This window comes from Ambystoma mexicanum, chromosome 2q (assembly GCF_040938575.1).
Source record: "Ambystoma mexicanum isolate Mex_15411 chromosome 2q, UKY_AmexF1_1, whole genome shotgun sequence".
Lineage (NCBI taxonomy): Eukaryota > Metazoa > Chordata > Amphibia > Caudata > Ambystomatidae > Ambystoma > Ambystoma mexicanum.
The window spans coordinates 235,078,815-235,102,814 of record NC_090924.1 but is presented as its reverse complement, the minus strand read 5'-3'; the positions used below and the strand labels follow the sequence as shown (position 1 = coordinate 235,102,814).

General features: G+C 43.7%; 1 protein-coding gene across 4 annotated transcripts in view; it reads right to left on the bottom strand.

Annotated features, from left to right (window-relative positions):
- The window catches only part of UBE2I (ubiquitin conjugating enzyme E2 I), a 271,849-nt gene extending 249,532 nt beyond the window's left edge, over positions 1 to 22,317 (bottom strand). The window contains exons 1-2 of one of the 4 annotated variants that reach the window (XM_069647196.1): positions 21,623 to 22,317; positions 19,654 to 19,778 (exon numbers count right to left, since the gene is read on the bottom strand). The gene's annotated coding sequence lies outside the window, so the exon portion shown is untranslated. The remainder of the gene's footprint in view (positions 1 to 19,653; positions 19,779 to 21,622) is intronic. The other 3 variants (XM_069647198.1, XM_069647197.1, XM_069647199.1) reach the window with 3 other exon arrangements.
- Between the last annotated feature and the right edge of the window lie 1,683 nt (positions 22,318 to 24,000).

Below are 24,000 nucleotides of genomic sequence, written 5' to 3'. Positions count from 1 at the left end.
CGGCAATATTAACACATGGAACCGAGATTATATAGTGATGCTGAATGTGTCCATACATTGAGAGATGATAATATGCAGGCAGCCATTGGTGCATGCGTCTCGTGTATTACAAGGCACCAACCTGAAAATCCAAGCCAGCTGTGTCCACCCCCATGATACATTTTTGTGGATTCTGAATAGGAGGGCTGGCCATATGGCTTTAGTTGGTGTTTTAGCAAGATAAACACTTTTTGGAAACCTGCGACACTGAGGAAGGGCTGATAGCTTGTGACTAAGACCCTTGAGATTCCAAAGAGCCGAGCAAGAGTGGGACGCATGTCTGTTCCAGAAGATATGCATTAATTATGCAACCACACGAGCAATTTCCCTGAACTAGGCCGCATGAAGTTGAGGTATGTGTGGTGTGTGTGCAGCTGTAGAGATAACTGTTGAACTACTAGAATTTGTAGTGTCATGACTACATGCCAGCTATTGAATGAAATGTTAACCAAATTGTATTCAAGCTGTATGAACTTTGAATGCTTAGCTCACTCCTGCGCAGTCTCAGTGTACAGGGAGTCATGCCCTTTCGCAAAAGCCTAAATTGAATAAATGGATGACTTGACTCGTTTGGTCTGAGTCTTATTAATGGGCTCCCTTGTACCAGGTTGGGGTGAGCAAAAAGGTGTACTCTCAATTTGGTGACAACGAAGGGACCCAAAGGTGAGGTAGCCCATCACTGGGTGAGGCCTTCCAGGGCAAGGCTGGAGGGGCAACAGTATCAGGGCCCGCAAAAAAAAAAAAAAAAAAAAAAAAAATGCACCATTGGCTGCGAAAACACACATTACCCTTCCTCCGCCAGTCCTGCCGGATGTCAGGATAGCAGGCTGCCGCTCTTCGGTTTCGATAGACTTCTGGCAAAGGCCACACTAGAGGAGTTTGTGTAGGAGGAACGGTTGGTAAGGCCATTGGGACAAGAGTATCAGTTTTATGGTACGTATTATTGTTGAGGTCTGTTTGTAGACTGAAAGGAACGACGTTTGATGTGAAGGACTGGTCCGGATGAAAAGGGTACAAGTGAAACTAAGGTTATGGGGAATTTGCCGTCAAGAAAGGGGGATGGGGTTGGCTAAAGCCCGGTATGCCCCATTAGAGGGTACACCAGCATTTCAAAAGTTAAGAACGGGTTAAATGCAACTTTGTTTATGATCCAATGGACAGAATGTACAACAAAAATAAAATCACTCCAACATAAGTGGGTGAAGCAGGGCCCATTCGATTTGGACAGCATTGGCCTAGTAGAAAAAGAATTGACAAAACGACGTGTGCGACCAGCACAGTTTGAGGCAATCGGGTTGTGGAGGGTCGAGGCAAAAGATACAAATTAAAACCGAGCGGAAGCAAAAGACAAACGGCTGTAGAAAAGGCAAGACCAGTTCTCCAGATAAGATTTTGAGGTGGGAGTATTTTACGCATGCTTTTTCAAATTAGAGTAAAAATTTGTTTTCTCCTCCAAGAGTGTAAAACGTATCCAACACATACTATCGAATAGTATATTTTAAAGCGCAATATGCAGAGAGGTGATGGATGTCTTTCTTGAAAGTAACAACTTTAAAAGTTTTACTGCGTTTGTTCCAAGTACATTTTTCTGAACAAAGTAAAACTTCACACTGCCAGTTTCGGGCAAAGGCTTCCCTCGCCTCTCTGCATAACAAAATGCAAGTGCGCACATCCACGGGTGCACCTAGGCTAAAATTTAGGCCGGGGCTAACCCTTCAAATGTTGGGAGGGGCACCAACTTCAGAGACGGTGAAAGAGTGGCAAACTTACTTGTGTAGGGGCATCCAACTACATTACTCATTGTAATGAGACTTTGCCAGTGCAGCTTCAATGTTACAATCAGTTAACTCAATTTAAGTCTGAAACACCCACTTCTTGCACATCGTGAAGGTCCCAGAAAGTGTGAAAATGGCAGATGGAGTGCAATGAAATATTCAATATCATAGCATAACAGGACATCGCAGAGTGTGGGGGCAGTTCTCTGGACGGCCCAAGCAACCTCAGTGGCTGGGAGCAACAGGGGAGAAAAAGTGATGTTGGTTCTACCAGTCTGCTATACTAGAATCTCTGGTGCACTGACTGGCTGGTGAAACTGTCTGCCTGTCAATTCCAGTGTTATGAGACTGGGGGAGGGCCTGTGCAGCAACAATGCAATTCTATACGCCCCATATAGAATTGCATTCTTGCTGCACTGCGATGTGCCCGTTTTTAACAGTTAACTGTTCACACACGTTTACTGGAAGATTGGCTCTTCCTATAGGAAGGAGGGGCTCAGGGAGAAACTGTCACACAGTGGCTGAATCCACCTGTTATTGATATTCAAGCGTCCGCATCACCTGGACGATCTGCAGATTCCACTTGTGAGGCTGCTGGGTCAGACTCTTTGTAATTGCCCGACCTTTGAAGAGATTTACCGCACTAAGTCAGCTGTAAATGCACAGGATTGTGCGACTAATTGTGCTGCGCGGTGTTGAAGAACTATGAATGGGTTTGCTAGAGTCACACTTAGCGGTCTGGTTAAAGGCCCTGCTTCTATCACTGAAGATGGATAAATCATTCAACTGAATGTTAAAGGCTATTTATACTGTGCACCATCACCACCGAGTGTTCCCCTGGCGGATCTGAATTGAAAAAGGGTAGGATGGGTTAGTAGGCTGGAGTGCGAAAAGTGCAAGAGAGCTGTAATGTGCGGTTGGGAGCTTCAATGCAGTTAATACCGTTCGCTGTGTAGACATCGCACAGGTCCCACCACTCAGAAGCTGCATTTCCACAGTCTGCTAGAGACAGCACTAATATGTGAGGGGCAGGGACAATTGTGCAGGCTACATTAGCCACTGCAGAGCCCTGTCTTTCATTCCATAGCTCTAAACATGCTTAATGTTCTCCTTAAACAGAAGTGTCCATGAAGAACACTTTAGAGAGTTATGTCTGCTTTGGGGAGGAGGGGGGGGGGGAGGGGGTTGAGCCCGTTAAAGAGTAACCGAAAGATTGGGCTTTTGTCAAGGCAATTAACCCCGTTCAGATTCAGCCAAATAAATCCAGGGCCATGCATGACATTCAGGCCGGTCCCCGTCCACAATCAAACTCACCAGACAGAACCTGTGCGTTTTGAAGAATGGATTTAAAAAAGCAACTGCTTGTAGGGATTCCTGTGCTAAGCACATGCCCTTTCCACCATGCCCAAAAGTGTGCTTCTTCTCCCATTACAGTAATATGGCACAGCAGTTCACATAAAGCCAGCATTTGCTAATTATGTGTTCCAGTGCCATCTACTGGAAAGAAAGAATAGGGGCATTCTCAAAACGTACTGTGGCCAGCCTGGGTAAATGGTGCGAAAATAAAAATGTGACGTTTTTACATTATTTTACTGCATAAAAAGCCCCCTTATGCTCCTTATCTAGAGGGCTGGGCGAGACAGTTAAATGTCAGAGTTACAAGAAAAATATGATGCAGAGGGGAGAAGGCTGATAAAGGAGAGCAAGGGTATGTGCCCGTCCATCCGTGCCCCAAGATAAGGACATTACTAGGGAATCTGAATTAATCAGGAACGATCTATTCAACAGAAGCCACTGAAGGAGTTTCTGATGAGGTTTGGTGAGAATGGGAAGTGCAGAGGGGGGGGGGTCACCAGGGCGGTTGTAATATCCCCGGAACGAGCAAGAGACTTCCAAAACCTAGCAAAGGAAGTGGGGGGTGGGGGGGGAACAGATGTGAAGAAGAAATTGGGCAGATTAAGACATGTGGAGTTTAAAAAAGATTGCACATCTAATGATGAAAAATTACAATGATTGTAGAAAACGGGTGCAGGATAAGTATTCAAAGTCCTATCTGGACGCTGAAGCAGGAATAAAAGCAAGGTAGGAAAAAAAATTAAATAAAACAAAATCGGCATTAAGGGAATATATGGAGATAATCATGGAAGAAATTTGAAATTGACATAATGACCAAGAAGGAAAAAGAAACAAGAACGAACCGAAGAATTAGAAATAATAAAGTGACAGATGTCAGAAGCAGTCATAACTGGTAAGAATTTGGCAGTAAAAAGGTTGAGTTAGCAACCAGAGACGCAAGCCAAGTACGAGGACATAATGACCCACGGATGGGCAGAAGCCCAGTGTTTGGGCCACATGATCAAACTTTTAAAGGAGGATCCAGATCCATGGGTACCAGAAGGAAGCGGTAAAACAAGGTCGAGGAGAAAGGATGCTGAAGCAGGCATTAGAACAGTATAAAAATTGGAAGGAGACCTTGGATAAAAAGAGTAAGGGGGGAGAGGGGAATCATTTGGGGCGGCCGCATTTCTCTTACGAGAATGTCAGCCCATGACAGGGGAATAGTAACCTGTCCGGACATACGTCTATGTCCCGTTGACGAGAACAGAACTGATGCAGATTACCAAAGTATCCCTGACCCACAGATTGACCCAGCAGGCTTCTACAAGGAAATGAGGAAACTGTTCCTGCCTGGTCAGTATACGGTGGAGGATGTGGTTACCATGATGTCACTAGTTCCAGATGATGTGTGGATTACATTCAGGGCAAGTAATTAAGTGGGAATAAACTGGTCAGCGGTCACAAAGGCGAGTGATGATAGGAAATCACGCCCTGAAACTACATGGTATGAATGTGTTAGGGGCGTTGGCGAATGTCCTTAAGCCAATAGATGTCAATGTCGAAAAACTGGCCCCTGTGACCCATAGCCCAAGTGAGGATGTTGCATGGTATTTCTTAAGGTACGGAGCAGCATTTAAAGCTCAGTGGTTTGGACCCGACCAGTGAGACAGGTAAACGATATTTAGTAGAAGGTTTTGTGGATGGCTTGCACCAACCTATACCAAAAAGGGACTTGCGAGCAGCAGAGAATATGTGGCAATCCAAGTTGCCCAGGGAACTACTAAAAATGGCACGATATGAACGAAATGAGCATCCCCGGGTGCAGACAAAGGTAAAAACAGAGTTGAAGACTAGGGTCCTAATGCAAGCAACAATTGCAGCAAGGACAACCGCTGCAAGGAGGGAACCAGAGGTACCGCCCCCCCCCCTCTAGTCAATCGAGAGGCCAGAATATCAGGAACCATCCGGCCTGGCACAGAATGTATGCACCTTTTGCAAGAAACCTGGCCACTGGAAGAGCCAATGTCCAAAGAGCATAGCTCGAAGAACAGGCCCTCCGCAAATAGGGCCCAGGCCACCTCCTCAGCAGTTTGGCATACCACCAGCTGCGAAAGCAAACTTCACCTTTCCAGGGACGAACCTCTTTGATCATGAGGCAAGACAGATGGACTAGTCAAAGTGAGGGAGAGGAGTGTGTGTTGTGGGAATGGCCAAGTGATGTTCCAAGATTCGACCAGTAGTCTGCTATGAAGAGGCCGTGGTGGATCTGAGGAAGAGGTACCTGTACCAGTGCTCCAGATAGATTTAGGTGGGAATATTTTACTCCCCGTTTTTAAACTTTAAGTGTAAATGTGATTTTAAGAGAGTAAAAATGACTTTTCTCCTTTGCAAGAGTGTAAAATGTATGTGACATCCAGCGGCGCATGCACCAACTGTATGGAAATCCTTACCGTACGGCAGCTTTCTGCATTGTGACAGAATACACCTTTTATTATTTCTCTAAGGTCTGGCCATTTGATCTCTCCTGTATATATTTAAATGTTGAAATCACAAAAACCTAGCCGGCTTCAGAGAAATACATTCTGTTTCAAAGGTGGCTTGCAATTACATCCATGTAGATAAAAAAAATCAAAAGAATTCTGGTTTCTGTCAAGTAACCGGACCTTTGCAATGCCCTCTGCTCTAAACCTGTGTGTAAATGTACGCAGGAAAATAATAAAGCTGTCGTATTTGCAAGATTTTCATGCATATAAAGGCCTAGTACGCACCTTATCTGGAGGCCTGACCTATACCCATCGATCAGAAGGGTCCATATGTATCCTTGCAGATAAGTCAACCGCCATCAATTCAGTTGATACTGGGGCTGGGCACAGCTCCGTTGATACTAAAGCCGTCCCCTTGGTGCCACTATTGGGAATGAATAAGACATCAGTAGGGTTTGGCGGGCAACCCATAGTTACTCCTCCGGTAAGTGAAGAGATAGAAGCAGAGATTGAGGGGGTGAAGTGGGACGGTAGATGGTTGTTGACAGAAAGTCCCGAAAATGTGCTCGCCATCGATCACTGAAAGCACTTAATGCCACCATCTATTGCTCCCTGGGAGAAGTGCGGATGACCATTATGGATTCAAAGTGTGATATTAGGATGTGCCTAGGCAGACCATTGCCAGCAGAACTGCAATCATTACCATAACAATTAATTGTGGGCTACTCACAGTAATGATGTAGGGACCCTAGCAGTTGACGCGATTGTAATAAAATTGAAGGCTGGGGTAAGGCTCCCCCGTGTGAAACAGTACAAGATTTCAGTGAAAGGGGAGGAAGCACTGATTAGGATTGTTAGCGATTTAATGTATATTGGTGTTGTGGAAGAATGTGACAATAGCCCTTGTAACTCCCCAGTGCTTTTGGTCCATAAGAAGGGCGATGAGGCCATGCCCTACTGCGAGAGAAATTAACAAAATAGTGGAACCGCGCTTTCCAGTCGTACAGAGTATTACTAATATTCTGACCCCGATTTCCAGTACAGCCGAATGGTTTCGATTTGAAGAACACATTTCAGCCTACCTATTGCAACAACATACCGGTATTTGTTTAGCTTTACACTGGGCCAGAGAAAGTATCACTTCAGAGTCCCACAGGGATATACGTAAAGTCCAGCCATCTTTAGCCAGGCGCTGAAAACCCAATTGGACAAACTTATGCTACCAACAGGGACATCCTTGGTCCAGTACGTAGAAGTGCCAATACGGAGGAAGGTTGCAGGGAAGCGACTGATGGTAGACTCTCACCTGGCAAAATATAATCACAAAGTGTCTTTAGCAAAAATGCAGTATGTACAGCGACGCGTTGACTATTTGGGCTAGGTCTTGTCAAAGGAAGGATGGTAATTGTCAACAGGCCAAGTAGCATTGATTCAGGCTATGCCGACTCCCAGAACATAAGGAATTGAGAAAGAAAGGTGTTGGGGATTTTGTCATATTGTAGGCACTGTATACCAGAGTTCTCAGTAATAGCTAAGCCTCTGTTGAAGGATGAGAAACACCACGTACCCTTCGAATGGAACAAAGATGGAGGAGGGGTACGTGGTGTTGGAAGAGTACCTTATGTAACGCTCCAGCCCTGTGTACGCCCAATTAAAACAAGGTATTTACATTGACGAAGTGGATGGCTGTGTATCAGTATTAACGCAGGAACAGGGTGGGAAGCAAAGACCATGCACTTATTTTTCCACAGGATTAGACGCGGTAGCAAGGGTACTACATCCTTGTACGAGAACAGTAGCAGCAGCACTAGCATTAAAGCAGAGCACTGGCATACTAGGAAATAAAGTGATTGTATGAGTGCCTCATGCTGTGGACGTAATTTTGAATAGAATGCAGACAGCATTTGACAGCTGCCAGACTAACCCAGTATGAAATGTATCCGTTTAGCAGGATTGTAAAAATTGAAAGATGTAATGTGCTTAACCCAGCATCATAGTTACCCATTCCAACCAAGGGTGACGGCCCAAGGCATGAATGTGTAAGAACAGAAGAGGAAACAAGGGAGAATAGACTTACAGGAACAGCCCTTAGAGGATGGGATCTTGTTCTGTGACGGGTCCTGCTATAAGCTGGATACAGGCTAGACAGTGGCGCGATATGCAGCAACAACTGGGAACAACATAGTAGATATGGGGAAGGGAAAAAAGTTCAGAAAATATTTCAGTGGTCTGTCGTTTCAGCAGCCATCTATGGTGGCGCTCCAAAGCTTGTGAAGGGTCTATGGAAATTCTACTTGAAAAAAATGGCGCTCATTAATGCACCACTGTTCCAACATTCACTCATGGATAGAAAACCAACATTTTCACCAAGGTGCACATGGACCTTTATCAGAGCACCAGGAACACAAGAAGTGGTTGGTTCCATCTTCACCTCCACACAAAGCTCTTGAGAAGATACATGTTTGATAAAACTATTTCAAGAGACCTAAAGGGACTTGCAGAATACTGTCGAGATTTGGAGGTGTTCCACAATATGTGACTAAAGTACGGATCCAAAAGATTACATTTTGGCAATGACGGTATGCAAGCTCGGACATTACTAGCGGTATTAGCACATAACGAGAACCTAGGGAGAGAACAATTGAGAACTGCAGGAAACTTGGGGAATACTGCGTTTTAGGGAGAATTCTCATTTATGGCTAATTTCCCTCACCTAGCGAGTCCCTCAGCAGCTTTGCTGGATTTCTGTGGTTTATTGTATTCCACCTGGTAAGAGTGAGCCTTTTTTCCCCCACTCTTACACGTGTTTTGCCATTTGTATTTCTACTTTGTGTGATCTTGGGCTCTGGAGCCACACCACGAACCCCACTTTATGTGTGTTGCACAGCACCTTGAGTGCAGTGACACAGGGTTGTCTTTGAGACTTCCCACTGACTCCATTTTTCTGGGGCTGACGTCCCCCAGAAACATGTAAAGTTGCCATTAACTTTATATAGTCACTTTAAACCACAGACCCACCACACGATCTTACATGCATGGAAAGGGTCAATTCCTACCCCTTTTTGTCTGCGCCTCTGAACTTTGTTTTGCTCTCTTAACATTCAGACTTGGCTGGTGGCAGTGTTATCTACCCTAACTTTTCTACCGCGATTATACTATAAACGTGGTACTGTTTTAGGCTATTGTATTAGCCTAAAACAAACCCATTTTGGCTCCGGTCGGGTTTAGTCACCATTTACTTTCGTTTAAGTCCTTCTTGCGTTTTACTTTTCATGCCAAACCAGGTTTGCCTTTGTTCGCCAGCCTTCGGCGGGCTTCTGTCCAGAAGCCCTCCTTTGGCGTCTGGGTGTCTAGGTGGGCCAAATGTGATGGAGGGGTTTAGTCACCCCCTGCACAGGGTCTCCTTGGAGATCCAAGTCGCACATTGTGTAGATTGGCTGAGGTGGTTGTGTGAATGGGGATTTTGGCATAAAAAGGCAGGACTCTTGGGCTGGAAGTCAGCATCGCCACTGGAACTGCAAGAACCGAAGAGAAGCAGAGAAGACGGCTGCTGCAACTCCCGAGTCCCGGTGAAGCCCTGCTGCAGTCCTGAGCCATCTAACCTTCAACGACAGAGAAGATCAAGTTCAGAGTCTTCTTCCCTTGAGCCTGGTGGGATCAACCAGCTCATCTTCCACAGCCAGAGGATCATCTTCTTGGTCGAAATCGCTGCACACTGTTGTAGTGGTCCAGATAGCCATCTGAAGAACCTCTCCCGTTTTAAAGGAGCGCACCTTTTATTCACTGTTGCTTTGCTGCTGCTGGCCCAATCCCTGGGTAGTGCAGATCGCTCCAGAAGTCGTCCTTGTCCACACAACTGAAGCTCCAGGAACTACAAGTCTGCAGAAGCTACCAGGAACAACTGCTGTGGCACCAGCTTTCTTCAACGACTAAGGTACTGTGTCCAACTTCGAGGAATTGGGGTGAACCCTTCCTCACCAAAGGCTTGTCCCTTTATTCCTTCCCTCCTAACTTTTGCCCCCCTTTGTGACAATATCCAAGTACTCACGGCAATCTCAAATCGTGAACTGTACTAACCATGTGATCCTTGGCAACAGGACCCCTATTACATTTGACACTGGCGCAGGCCTATTGACTTTTATCTACTGGTTAGAAGGTGCGCTCCGATTCCATCTGCCTTGACAAAAGTATTGCCTATGATTTTTATCCCCAATTTTCTTGTGTTAATTCATGTGCTAAGTGTGTGACTACGGTTACATTTCTTCCCGCGGGTACGCTTATCTTTAGTAAGACCTATCATTGCTTTCAAAAGGGATTGTATATGTACTCCCGGTAACATCTTTGTTTCACAACACCGGTCTGTCAAATCCTAAGGTACTTACCTTGAAATGTTCTGCACAAGGGGAATTTGTTGCGTTTAATATATTTGAACTGTGGTTATTTTAGTAGAAGCTAAGTGTTTTGTGAACAGATGGTTTAAAAATTGTACCTTTTTTTTTTTAAACCAGAAACGTTGAATCAGTGTTTGCTTGAGTCACAGTAATTTTAGTCCTTTGTGTAATCTCTATTACTGTTCATTTGCTCGAGATAGGTCTGGCTGCTCAGCCATTGCTACCACGCTTTCTGTGTAGTACAGGCTTGTACCAAAGGTGAAATTGTATTACCACGTGTAGTCTTAATTGTGTGCAGTGGTCCCTAAGGGCACTGCATATGATTCTGCCTAACACTTGTTACACAATGGCCTTTGCAAGTGGCCAAGCCAATGTAACAGGAAATGGAATTCGATTTTGAGAAAGCTCTCACTTTGACTGTTGGACATGTATACTCATGGAATCGATCCCGATTTTGTTCCTAGGACACAGACATTGCCACAAAACATTGCAAACGTGCCCCGTCCACCTAAAAGCTGATCTTGTTGAACAGTTGACTTCCTGGTATAAATGATTTGCAGCGGTGTTTGTACATGAACAATGGAATGCTATTAAACTCGAATTTCAAAGCTATTAAAAGTATTAAGAAGTATTTAATTATGCACATTTAATCCGGTTTAGGATTCCTTCATTTATATCTTGAACGATAAAATGCATGTCTGTGGTTGCTTGGTGTCTGTAAAGCTCGACATATGTGGCCAAAGCATCCAAATTGTCTTTCAAATGTATCCTTTGTCAACTTTTTTTGCAAGAAGTGCCTGTTGTAGGATGCCATACAGTAACTCTTGCACCCTCACGCTTCGCCCCGCTCTTGTGGGTCCTTGAATGATCAGGGGACGGGAGGGTCAGATGGATATCAGCATGAAAGGAACTGCAGGGTCTGAACTGGTGTTAGTGCACGCAAAGTTCAGTGGAGATGAATGGGCACTTGGATTTATGACTTGTCAGTGTCTCACCTTATCCACAGACCACATTCCTCCTGTGAGAACAGGGTGCACAAGGACATGGGGTGGGCTGGCTCAGCCAGGCGCTGGGATGGGAGAGTTGCATTTGTACAAAGATGGATTTTTGGGTATAGTAGAAAGAGGTCAATGGGCCTATTTGAAATGGCTTCCACGTTATCGGTTTTACTTACACTGGTCAAAAAAAAAAAAAAGAAACGAAATCAGTAGCACCATTGATGGTTAAAAAGTATTCACAATAGCGCGGCATTGGTGGATGCCTGCAAACAATTAGTTTATTTTTCAAACACATTTCAAATGCCACGTTGATCGGCCAGCAGGGTAATTGCTCCCATGTGACGGTCACTTTGTTCGATGCAGCTTGTGGGGAGTTCACACTGACGCATCTGGTACAGTATATTTTTGTTTTGTGGTTTTCCTTCACAAAAACCAAAGTTAGCAGGCATACACGCTCAAAAAAAAGGTTCAATTGTTCGACCTTGGAAGAAAGGGAGAATTCACTACGGACGTTGCGGAACACCCGAAAAAAAAAAATAAGGTTAACCATTTTACAACTTGACATTGGAATATTTATTTACATTCTATGAAAACTTTGAGCGGACACTCTGCGTTAGGCCGAGAGAATGGAAATACCAAATATCATGCAAGTTTGACTGAAGAGTCTGTATATGTATATATATATAGACAAAAGATTAAAAGTTCATTTTCTGACCGGTGTTGCTTACTTACATTGTTATGGGTTGTTGGTTGGAGCATATTGTGACAAGTAAACACCAGGCTAGTGATATCGAAAGCACTTGGTCCCATGGCATATAAGTGTGTGCCATCAACATTGTATTATTGGATAGCAGGCGTATACTCCAACTTCCCTGATGTTTTCTGTGCGTTTACATTGTGGTTTGTGTTCGTTATTAGGTTTCACCCAGTGCAGAATGAAATGGTAAATGTATAAATTTGAATAAAGAATGGCTACTGAAATAAATTTTTATTCTGTTTTCTACACAGCTACATTCTCCCTTTCTGCGAATGTCAGTTTCCAGATGCCGAGTGATGGTTTCTTCAACCAGCAATGGCAGACACACCTAAATGGATGGATGTCGAATAAGCTGATGTGGGACGAACGCCTAGGACCGATATGCCCTTTGGCGGTACCAGCTACAAGGAGCAACCTGTCATCGTTTATGGTGGTCTAGCAAGAAGCTGATGCCGAAGCCTTGCGAATCAAGGTGCGTCAAATGCACATCTTCTCCCGAAAGGAACACGGTGTGCCTCATGATAAAGTTTTGATGCTGTAACCCAAGGACATTCAAAAATTGATGATATGGAAATCTGCAGATGTTCGTTCGAAGCATTTGTGAAATAAAATAACATAAGTTGCAGAAGATACATTTTTCTTTTAAAAATAGCCATTTGGGACACTCTGTGCTGCGAGAGGATGCAATTGTTGAATTTACGGGTTCTGCGTCAAATGGTATTAAGACATAGGTGATAATTGGGCGTGTTTGGCTACACTGCCTACTAACATAAAATTAGGTGGATAATAATAGCTAAGAATAGTGATGTCAGCTTCAGAGGCGGGTGATATGATTTAGTGCCACAGGGGCACTTGCGCTTAGGGTGATCAATCCATGGATAAGATAAGTACAAGACGGATGTGCCCTGCTCGTTGATTTAGCATGTGTAAGAGTGCGGAAAACTAAGGTAAAGTGCATAAGAAATGTTTTTACGATCGATCAGTTTGCTTAAAACCACATGCCCGAACTCCCAGGACAATAACATTCTTGAGCGCACTATTCCTTCAAAGTACCAAAATAGTCGAGCATTTAAAATGCGCACCATTTTACTTGCTTAATGCAAATTGAGTCAATGTTCTCCCTTACAAAAAGGTTATGCCATCAAAAGACAAAGAGCAGCGTTTCCTTACCACCACAAATGAGAAGGAAGCAACCAGTAACCAGCGACAACACTCGAACAGCATTATAAAAATATTCTACACTTTTTTTTTTTAAAACATCCCACTTTTTTTAAAGAAATATTTCAAAACACGGATCAACTTGGTGCAAACATATCCTTAATTACTACAGCAAAATATGAACTAGATCGTGGCCAAAACACCAGACTCCTGAGCTACAAACCAACATTTTCAAAACCCATTAACCAATGGCCGATAGATTAGCTAAAATAAGATTGTTTCAGCCTGTGACACGCATCTTTTTTCTGTTACCCAATTCCTAGAGGGGTTTGCTGTTCCCTCCTGGGAGACCCATCTTTAAGGAGATTAGTTTAACCGTAGTTGACCAGAGAACACATATTGGAATATGTTGATCCAAGACTCATTTGCGGTAATTACCCTTGGCGAAAATGACATGGTGTGCTTCATCCATGTGGGAAATTGAGGGGGCGGGGAGTGGTTAGGGGGAAAGAATATAGCTAGCTAGAGGCTTTCAAATGGTAATTTTTACCACTTACCTCATGAAATGTCAAACTGAGCTTTTCTAAATTCCAAGAAACTTGTTGGCAAGACATGCATATACTAGCAACAATGGACATGGTGAGCCTATACAACCCATACAAATAAACAGTAACACAGTTAAAGAAATCTTGTATGACAGGTCTGCCATTTACCTGGCACACAGAAATATGGTGCTGAACATGTTAAAATCCGAACCAGATGCTTTCCATCTTTGGCAATAATACACAAACGGGAAGTACAGCAATGGGGGCCAAAAATGAGCCTCTACTATCCAAGACTGTTCATGGCAATAAAACATACAAAACACTAATTAATAGGGCAGCGATCACCATTCTACAGTGGAGTAAAAACTATGCACCATGGACTTTTGCAAACATTCTATTAAAAAAATAATCATAAAAACACGCTGGACACATCTGCCTGAAATCTTCATAAACAAAATCTCACAATTCCCATTCCCCAAACTGAAAAACTTTAACAAAATAGGAAGGGCAAGGGAAAAAATAAAAACAAAACACCACCCGCAAAACCCTTATTCGGACCAAGCACACTCATTTTCCCGTACAGGAAAGAGGGCCATTGCTTATGAACAGTGAAAACCTCTGAAACACGGCAGCAAAGAAACAAGGAGCATAAAGCACTGCAGATGTGCCTCTGGCCGAGCTGAGGGGGAGGGGGGGTATACATCCATGCACCACTTTTTGATGAAAAGTAGTACATTTTGATCCAAAAGCCACACCCCACACACTCACCAAGTGAAGCAATTCCCACGAGAACGTGCATAAAAACAAATATATAGATCTTGGAGGAAGCAAATGGAGAGGTTTCACATCCGTGTATTAGAAGGGAGGACCATACATGTACTTTTACACATCGTGGAAAGCTAGAGAGGCCTCTCAACCAATTTGTTTTAGGAATATATCAGGACACATGCCAAATTTAATGTGCTTTGTGGCGATAAATTGGTTCAAGTCAACTGTCTCAAATGTTATTCACTGAATATGACCCTTGATCTGGAATATCTCAAAATATCCAACAGAATGAAACAGCAATATATATTGAAGTCATGACATTAAATCGCTACATAGACAGTCACCAATTGTACTTTATTTGCATGAGGTTCCCTACCCCAAAGTGTGGTCACATCATTACTTCAAGAATTTACAGACATTTGACAACATACTGGAGGAAGAAAAGCAAACCATGGGATTGGTCAGTTTATAATTAGCATCTATCAACAGAAAAGCACAGTGTACCTAAAATGTAAAATTATCCTGTGAGCATGATCATTGCATGCAACCATAAAAGCGACATGTTCAGGGTGTCAATATTTTAAGTTCCATATACACAAAAAAAAAATTTTTTAAAAAAAAAGACACCACTTCCTACTCTCCAAGACTGAACGGCTAAGTGGGGAGCGCAACCTGTGTGGCTGGCTGCATTATGCAGATATGCAAACTACCAAACCACCACCCTGCCTTCACACTATATTGAAGTGACTAAAGAATAATATTGCTCTCAGAAGAAACACGGTCTCCCCATGTCCAATGTCACCATGTCAGAGAAAAGTGCCTTCCATGAGTTATGGTCATTTCTATAGCGCCTTTTTCCATTACTGTGGTCTCAATGCGCTTGCGGTGGAAACACCCTTGAGGCGGGGTTAAATCACATTCAAGAATAAGGGAAATTCTCAGAGGTTCCTGTGTGCATATGACCAAGATTAGGGGTGGATGGCTAGGCTCCGGGAAGCTACTCAAGAGGTCAGGCATGTGGGTGGCTACTGAGGGGAGGGTCACAAGTCTGTGCAAGAGACAGCTGCGTCCAGTTAAACCAAAAGTGTGTCGTTAATTATGACTATTCCAATAGCAGAGGTGTTGAAGCAAGTCTGGAGTGAATGTATCCAGCTAGACCAAATTTTGTGATATGTGCATTCTAATGTGTGCGGATGGATAGCCATGCCTGCGGCAGATTTCCACAAAAGTGGCGATAATACGTACGCGTAGCTCTGATTAAGCTTATCTTTGATGTTGCTGCGTCATCAGATTCAGTGGGGACGAAAATCCAGTTAATCTCATCTAGGCACTACACAGAGGATACCCACAAGTCTAAGCGAAATACACGGTCTGTCCTTGTCCATCTTCTAGGCATGACAGGCAAGCTACCATGGGGTCTAGGATTCTGAGAATGCCACAGACTGGCTACCTGCAAAGGCTTACTAACCATCTTCCAAATTCTATAAACGCTACAAACAGCCACCTATTGACTGCGTGATCAGGATACCAATGCTGACTTAAGATCTTTAGGTGCAAATGAAGGTCACCAGCATCGATCTGGAGCATAACAGCAGGCCAACACTGTCTTACAAATCTTTAAGTAATTGCCAGAACTTCAGGTTTTTAATAAGGCATATTTGACAAAAACAGATAATTACCAATTATGGTGCAATAAAACAGATTTTCAAACTCTTGAGCATTCTCACCAAGTCTGAAAGTTGTCATTTCATGACGGCTACGTCCAGGCATTATTAACCCCCTCCAGTGGCAATGGAACAAAAACTGGACATTGATTCCGATCTTTTACTACTAGCCAGTAACAACCGAATACAATTCAGAGTAGCTAACATGCGAGAAAACGTAAACATTCAAGGTGATATACATTTGCCAATCAGGAAGGATCATTTGATAATGAAAGGATTTAAGAAAGTTTAATCTCAATGTCGAAGGCTGCTATACAATAAAAATAGTCATGTATAGATGGGGTGGGCGTTTGCCCAGCTCAAGCACACGTTTAACCATCAAGTTGAGCCATGGATCATTAGCCATGCCACCCGTTTAAACGATGGTAAGATACTAGGTCATCTACCCATTTAATATCAGATTATTAACAAATGTTAAGTCTTGAAGGATTGAGCAGGGCACTGAAGCGATTCTTACAAGTCATTGCGCCAACCTTAAAGAAGGAAACCAAGATCGCTTCTATCCAAGCACAAACCAAAGATTGATGTTCACTATATTTCAGTCAACAGGACTAATCAAGGACATATTTTAAAACAAGGTCAATTTTATCATCTGGGCCTAGAACCACAACTGCTTAAGTTTATGAACACTAATTGTCGAGGTGGAATTTAGCATCCCAAAAGGCCACACAATCAGATTTTTTCCACAACCATCTTCTGTCCAATCAATGTCATTACTACAGATCGGAATCAATGAACCTGCAGAAGAATTAGGTTTAACATTTTCAATGCCCATGGTTCGGGAATCATTTTGAGCCAAGTTCGCAAGCATCACATGAAGATTATTGCATAGTTGCCATATGCCTTTTATGTTACCCACCACATCCCCTCTAACCAAATGGAAAATGCAAGTGACATTTTAAGTCTGAACATTGGAGTCTTATCAAGTACTTCCCTTTATTGCACATTGCTCCGTTACCTTGGCAATAGTCCAATAAAATAGTTTTAGCGTGAAATACCTTGGGACAACTAAAAACCATACTAGCAGCCCATCATACTTGCATCATCCTTACACATGAAAAGGAACATTGATGTGCCTTTCTGACCAAAGGATTTGATTTGCCCAGTGATCCATCCACCATCGCTGACGTTTTGATAGCCCTTGCCAAATTGAGAGATGGTTGGCATACTAGCTTCCGCTTCTGTAGGTGCAAAAGCTTTAATCATAGAAGTGAAAGTCAAGTGTCCAACGTAGTCCACTGTGAACCCACTAACCCAAGTGATAACTAGCAGATTGACCTTGTTTAATACCCAGTCTCTCCCCAGTTTACCATAACCATGTCCCAATTACATAACAGCACTACATGGCCTTCCAGAGTGATAGTCACAGGGACAACATTTCCAGCTGATCAGGAATTAAGTAACGTAGCACACAGTTCTGTTAAATCCCCTACTAGAATAACTGGGCCAAACATGTTCTTCCCATGCCACGGCTCCAGCACGGTTGCACAGCCTTCGATTTAACAACTGGAAGGCCGGGACGGAAGGAGCCTGGCAATTCTAAAACCAGAACTTCGGATCTATGCATGGTGCAATCTATAGATATGCAAGACAAGATGTAGAGAAGGCACAAGGAAACTCAATTTAACAGAATCATTGTCCTTACCCTAACCCCCCCCCCCCCCAAAACGTGCATTTCTCCTGGCATAGCATCAATACAGAATGGAAAAGCACACAGCCATACCTCCTGCAGGAGAAGAGCATCAAGTAAATACTTCAAAAAAGGTCCCGAAAATTCTATTCAATCAAAATCATCTGATGTAAGGAGCCTCAAAAAAGGATTTGCAACAAAGATTCCGTGTGTTTTACTCCTAGTACAAGGTCAGGAGTACACTGGGAAGGCGATTGTCCATTATAATTGGAAAGTGGCAACTGTCTTTTGGTCTTTTAGGAGAGATCATAACATCAGTGGTCACAAACCATTAGGGACTTAAAAGGTCTCTTGTACATCCACTGCTATCTACTGCTACATCCTATGCTATGTTTACTCTCAAGTCTTCTGTAACGGCGCCACGATGCCTCAGGGCAGCTCTGCGCACTTTATAAATGCAAATAAATATTTTTAAAACAAACAGAGCTCAGCCAAAAATAGTTATTTGTGTGTCATAATTAACTGTAGACTGGGGTTTAGACAGATGCACTGCAAATCTAACATCCTTCAATATATAGTGTGCCCCCCCTTTCAAACCACAAAAATCTATGATCTTAAGATTTGTATTCTGCACCCAGTTTTTTAGTTTTTATTTAAACATACACCCCATCTCTTCCACGGCTATCAAATAACCCTCATTCAGTTGGACTTAATCCATTTGACCACAAACTCAATGGGAAATGGCCATATTGGATCTTCCATGAAAAGCAGTCCTTGACTGCCATTCGAAAGGGTTTTGGAACGTGCCACCAGTGTAACTTGTGGCAGATCCTACTCCTGAAATTAGGGGCTCACTGTGCCTACACATTACCAGGAGACATTCCCCCCCCCCCCGCCCCCAAGCTGGCTTCGAGATTACACGTGTATTGTAGAAATAAACAATTGCAAAACATTGACCAAGCATGAGGTGTGTTGCAATTGTATAGTCCCACCATGGTATTCTACATTTATTGCATGTGCTTTTAGAAGTTGTGAAAATGGACTGTAGAACTGACTGCAATAGTTCAAATATTACTCAGAGAAAAAACGGATCTCTTTGGATTTAAAGACACAAATTGCTTTCAGACTTGTCATTAGATTTATACAATAGAAGTGGATGATTAAAATCATACAACGAATATGCATGACATTTTTAAACCAGCAAAACATGTGAGGCCAGAGTACCGTTCTGTACAATCACGATAGTTTGAGATGAATTTGCATTACTGTAGTTTATTAATACTATGTCCACCTATAGAAGCAAAAGTAATTTGATGAACATTTTTGTAATTAGGTAAGGAGTTGGTGCCCCTTGCAATGTTCTAGCTTTGTTTTATTCCAAAAGGTATTTACTGGTAATACAGGGTTTGAATGGCAAATACAAGTTTAACTGTGCATGCTGGAAAGCATTGCACCAGATGGAAGTGCTTAATGCGACATGCACCATTTAACAAAAAGCAGTGTTAAATATTTTGTCAGTCACATTGGGCCAAATGCATTTCTTTTAAGTTGAATATGTCAACTAAGGAACTCGCCCTGCAGGTCTAGAGGGATTAAAGAATGTGCGAGGCCTGAAACAGTTACCAGGGAATGGCCCAATGAAATACACAATGAAAAGAGCAGCGGGTTGTTGCGTTTCCACTTCATAAACACTACCAAGCTCCCAGTTTGCACTGGGACATTGATGTAGTTTTAATTTATCCGACTAGCACATATTATGGAAGCTCTAGACAGCAGCCGTGTCTCATATGTATACCCACAGAGCAATGTTTGTATTCCCAAATTAATCATAAGCAGATCAAAAGCACTAGACATTGACCAGCAGCTTTGTGAAACAATAGCACTACCTGGCAAAAACAAAATGTCAAAGTACATATGTCCTCCCTTAAGATCTAGCCATTCATTATAAAAAGTAGTTAAATTAACTGTCACACACACAGGAAAGGCATACTGAATAGAAAAATGATGCTCACACGTGAAAACGATAACATGGTCAGGCATATCTTACCATTCAAAGGTGGCGCCTTTTGAATTTAGTGCTTTAGTTACGAAGAGCAGCTGTTTTATGGATTGGGAGCCTCGTTTTTATATTCCTTAACCACACCAGTGGCAGCCATAGACAAAAGGAAAGTTCTAAAAAAAAAATGAAAACAAAATACCAAGCAGCTTAAAACAAGATGCAGCACAAGTGACAAACACATTAACATACTAAGCAGAAATGCGTTATAACCCCCACACTTAAGAGTTGCACTAATATTTACAAAACGTTTTACTATGATGCATCCTTTTTGCATCTCTGCGCAGATGATTGAAGTAAGGCTCATCTACACACTGCAGCAATAGCCAAAGCAAGTTGCTCTAGCCAAACTTAAAACAAATCCCCTGCGGTCAATAAATGTCAGTTCTCCAAGTTAATGCCAACTTTATAATTGTACACCACTTGGCTCGATGGCACTCGAGACCTCTGCGATGCAGTCGAATAATTCTCCTTTGTTAGTTGCCAATGTTACTGTTGAGGCTGCTCCTATATTGACTGCTACATGCAAAACCACTTACACGTGCAAACATTGGTACTTCAAAAATGACAAAACACCTGAATAATTGTGTGGCCATGGTCTAGTTGTGACCTACTACTGCCAGCATCGTCCTGTTCAATATTAGGCCCAAACACATGCAACTGTACACATGAGCATAGCGAACCAGAGAAGGGGGGCGGGGGGAGATGTGACAGCTTGTTACGCTTTACCTCGCCGAGCCCTTCAGATGGACACAAAGCATTATTCGCCGGGGAGTGACAAGACTAGGGGCGCACGCAGTCGTTTCCCAGTCGCCTCCCTTTGCTCCAGGGTAAGCTCAAGGTAAGCTCAACTAACTCCGTTCGTCTCTGCAAACATGCCACTGGGCGGTTATGGATCGCGACTGTCGGTGAGGCTACATAGGACGCACTGGTTAACTAGGGAGAAACTACCAACGTAGTTTCCTAATGCACGCCACTGTAGAGAAATGCGCTTCTCCCCTACCAATACATTTATGAAAATTGGAGTAACTACAAGTTTTGATTCTAAATTGAAGCTGGGCTTAGCAATATCACAGAGCAGGTGTGGTGGCAGACCCAAGACGTCATTGGGAGGTAATTAAAATGCCAAAAACAGTTCAAGTGAGTTTGAGAAAGTTCTAACGTGGACCACCTAACCTGCCTAACTTGGAAGAAGAGCAAGTACAAGAGGAAGGTTAGTTGAGAGCAGAAAGAAAAGGTTGCATTAGACATTAGAAAATATTAAGATAAAACAGCCTCTCGTCAACAACAGCATCACTGCATGGCAGGATACCCGAAGCTGTTTAAGTAATCCAAAAGCATCCAAACTAAATACACAATATCTGCACGAGTACTCAAGTCCTTTCGCCGGGTCCAGTCGAGTTACACTGCTACGTGCAAGGGTGCCGAGTCAACACAGTAGCAGAGGTTCCTGGGATTGTAACACCAAAGTAATGCGATGGGCTCTTTAAAGTACAGTAGGTCCCCTACTGTGCCAGACATAAGCTTGCGCCGGCCGCACGCCGAGGGCCCTAATGTACTGGATGACTTGGCCAATATCTTTATTTTAATTAATGCGGAGATTAAAAAGTAGAGGGTGGACGAACAAGACACATGCACTGTCCCCACACCAGGATAAACGGGCATGGCCGCCGCCTACGAAACGTTATGAGCCGAGGTCCTTTCGCAGGTCCGCGTGCGGGCAAGGTCTCTGCAATATGGACCGGGGGAGGAAATGGACACTAAACTGGAGAGTGCATCCAGGAAGCCCCGGCATAAAAAGAGATTTCTCCCTCCCTCCCCCCGAGCGACAGCGAAAAACCGGTCCACCCCCCAGGACCGGGCGGCACTCTCCCGCCAGGCGTCAGCAGAATGGGGCTGAGCGTGGCTACGGGAGTCCGGGTCTCCCCCCCAGGGTATCCCTCTCCACTCTGGACCTCACCTGTGGGAGCCCTGCGCCGGTCTTTCAATCTCAGATCCGCCGCCTGTGTCTCGGGACAAAGCCCCTGAAGTTTCCCTCCTGAAAGAAACGCTGTGCCTGACCCGGACTAAATAGGACCTCAGCGGCAGGGCTGGCCATGCCTCTGCCTGAAAGTCTGCTCCAGTGACATGCAAAGAGAGGTCCGGCGACCCAAGCACTGTACACCCAGAGCCCCGTTTCTGCTAGATGAGCGGGTACAGAAAGTGGGGGGCTATCTAACCCCCGCCACACATAAACTCTGGAGTAAGTTCAGATACACAAACCATACCCAAGGAACTGCCCTCCACTGCCACCTTCCTTGTCAATGGGACACATCCAAATAACACTCCATGCTGATTTATTTAAAACATTAGGTTCCTTTCCAAGCAGGCATTTCGTGTAGCCAGCTATGTATTTAAAGGAGCCGCGCTATATAAGTAAGGGATCATCTGCAAACTCTCACTTGAAGATCAGCGACTGGGCCCCAAAAACCTTATCAAAGCATTAACTACGAAAGCCGGAACGATCCGCTGCACTCCTTGCCTTATACCGGCAGGCGGGCTCCCCCTACAACTGTATATAAAGAAGTACTGGTTCCCAAGGCCACGCTCAACATAGATACGGGCAATACGGCCTAAAGAAAACGCTGCGGTCTCTTAGCAGGCAGGAACTTGCTCTTCGCCCCTTCACCTTACGTGCGTCCCGATTGGTCCGAGTGGAGGCGGCAGGGAAGGTTCGTACACGTCTCCTCCAACCAGAATCTCGTTTTCAAAATGAAGCGCTGTTTTTAAAGAAGCAGAAACATACTTGGCAGATGATCCCTTGATGGGGGGTAACCGGAGACAGGGAACCTGCTCAGAATGCAGAGAAAGCCCCAGCACAGGCATAGCAGAGGGATGTTTTTTCAATAATACTGACACCTGCGTCATCTCACGCAGCAGTACGCCTAGCAAAACCTGTGCATTCTCCTTTCTATACTTGCAGTATTGCTTTCATTTTCCATCATTTATTATTGTTTTCACGTTACCCAGAATACAAATTATAGGAAAGATAAGTGAAGTCTTCCTGGACTAAAGCGAGCCTCTCGTCTCCAGATGTATAACCCCAAATTTATGAAAGACAATCTTTGCTCAGAATCTGCAGCCTTCAAGTTAATACTTCGGCCATGGGGATCTTAGTTTGTTTATCGATGAAACCCTCGTTTTCATTGTTCCACCCGATTTTGAAGTTTAAAAAAAGCTGTTTCTTCCTTGTTACTCCAAAATTTGAATTTCAAAACACTTCAAAAGAAAGAAAAATGACAGAAAGGGTGGTAATTCAGTTACCATCTCACACTTTTAGCAGTGAGGTGAAGGATTTTCCTCCAGCAAAAAACATAGCTTTCAACTCACCCGCGATTGGCGAGTGTCGCTCGCAAAAAGCATCCAGACACCCACCAGCTCATCTGTTTCACCCGCCTTGGAGCCACAAACTCTGTTGCATACCTCACACAGGCTCAGTTTTACTAAATGAGCCAGTGCAGCGGTTTGTGGGCACAGAAGAAAGCCAAAGGGAAGTGTAGGGAACAGCCACAGAGACTCAAGTCTACTGAGTCAGCATTGATAAGCTTCAACTTTCTATGTTGCATTTATTTAGCCTCCTGTGAGACAGTATGTTTTAGATTATAAATATAATACAAGATAAATTTGTAACAACAATGTCACCCTCCTTACAATCAGCTGTCTGACTTGCCAAGCACCCTATATGCCCATTCACTTTAATGGGCTCTCACCCTGCCCCAAAAAAATCGGGTGTTTTCACCCGCCTTGATGTCAAAAAAGGTTGAGAGCTATGAAAAAATTGGAGGGAAATCTGCCACCTAACGGCCCAAAAAATCTTCAGAATTACTGCTGTCTGAATTACCGTCAGTGGTAATTCTGCCAAAATCCCAATGGAGTCCAATGGGCGCCAAAAAATGAGGACTAACACAGCGTGCCACCATTTGTAACCCTACAGTAAATTCATGGGACCCAGTGATATTAACAGTAAAACAGTTTGGTGGTATTTAGCGGATTTACTGCCAGAATACCGCCAAACTTGTAATGAGGGCCTATGTCTTGCATAGGTTGAGAACTATAGCATTGGTTGTAAAGATGACTTGCTACGCAATTGTCTAATTTACGTCTTCATGATTATAAATATTTGGCCCCGGGCTCCTGGTTGAAGGCCGTAATTGTTCCGATCTTCAAGAAGGGCAGTCGGGCGGAGCCGTCAATCTACTGCCCGATTGCCCTTCTGGATACGATTGGAAAGGTTTTTGCTTCATTTTTACAACAGAAGTTGGCACATTGGGCAGCTACTGCAAAGATTTGCGATGTCCG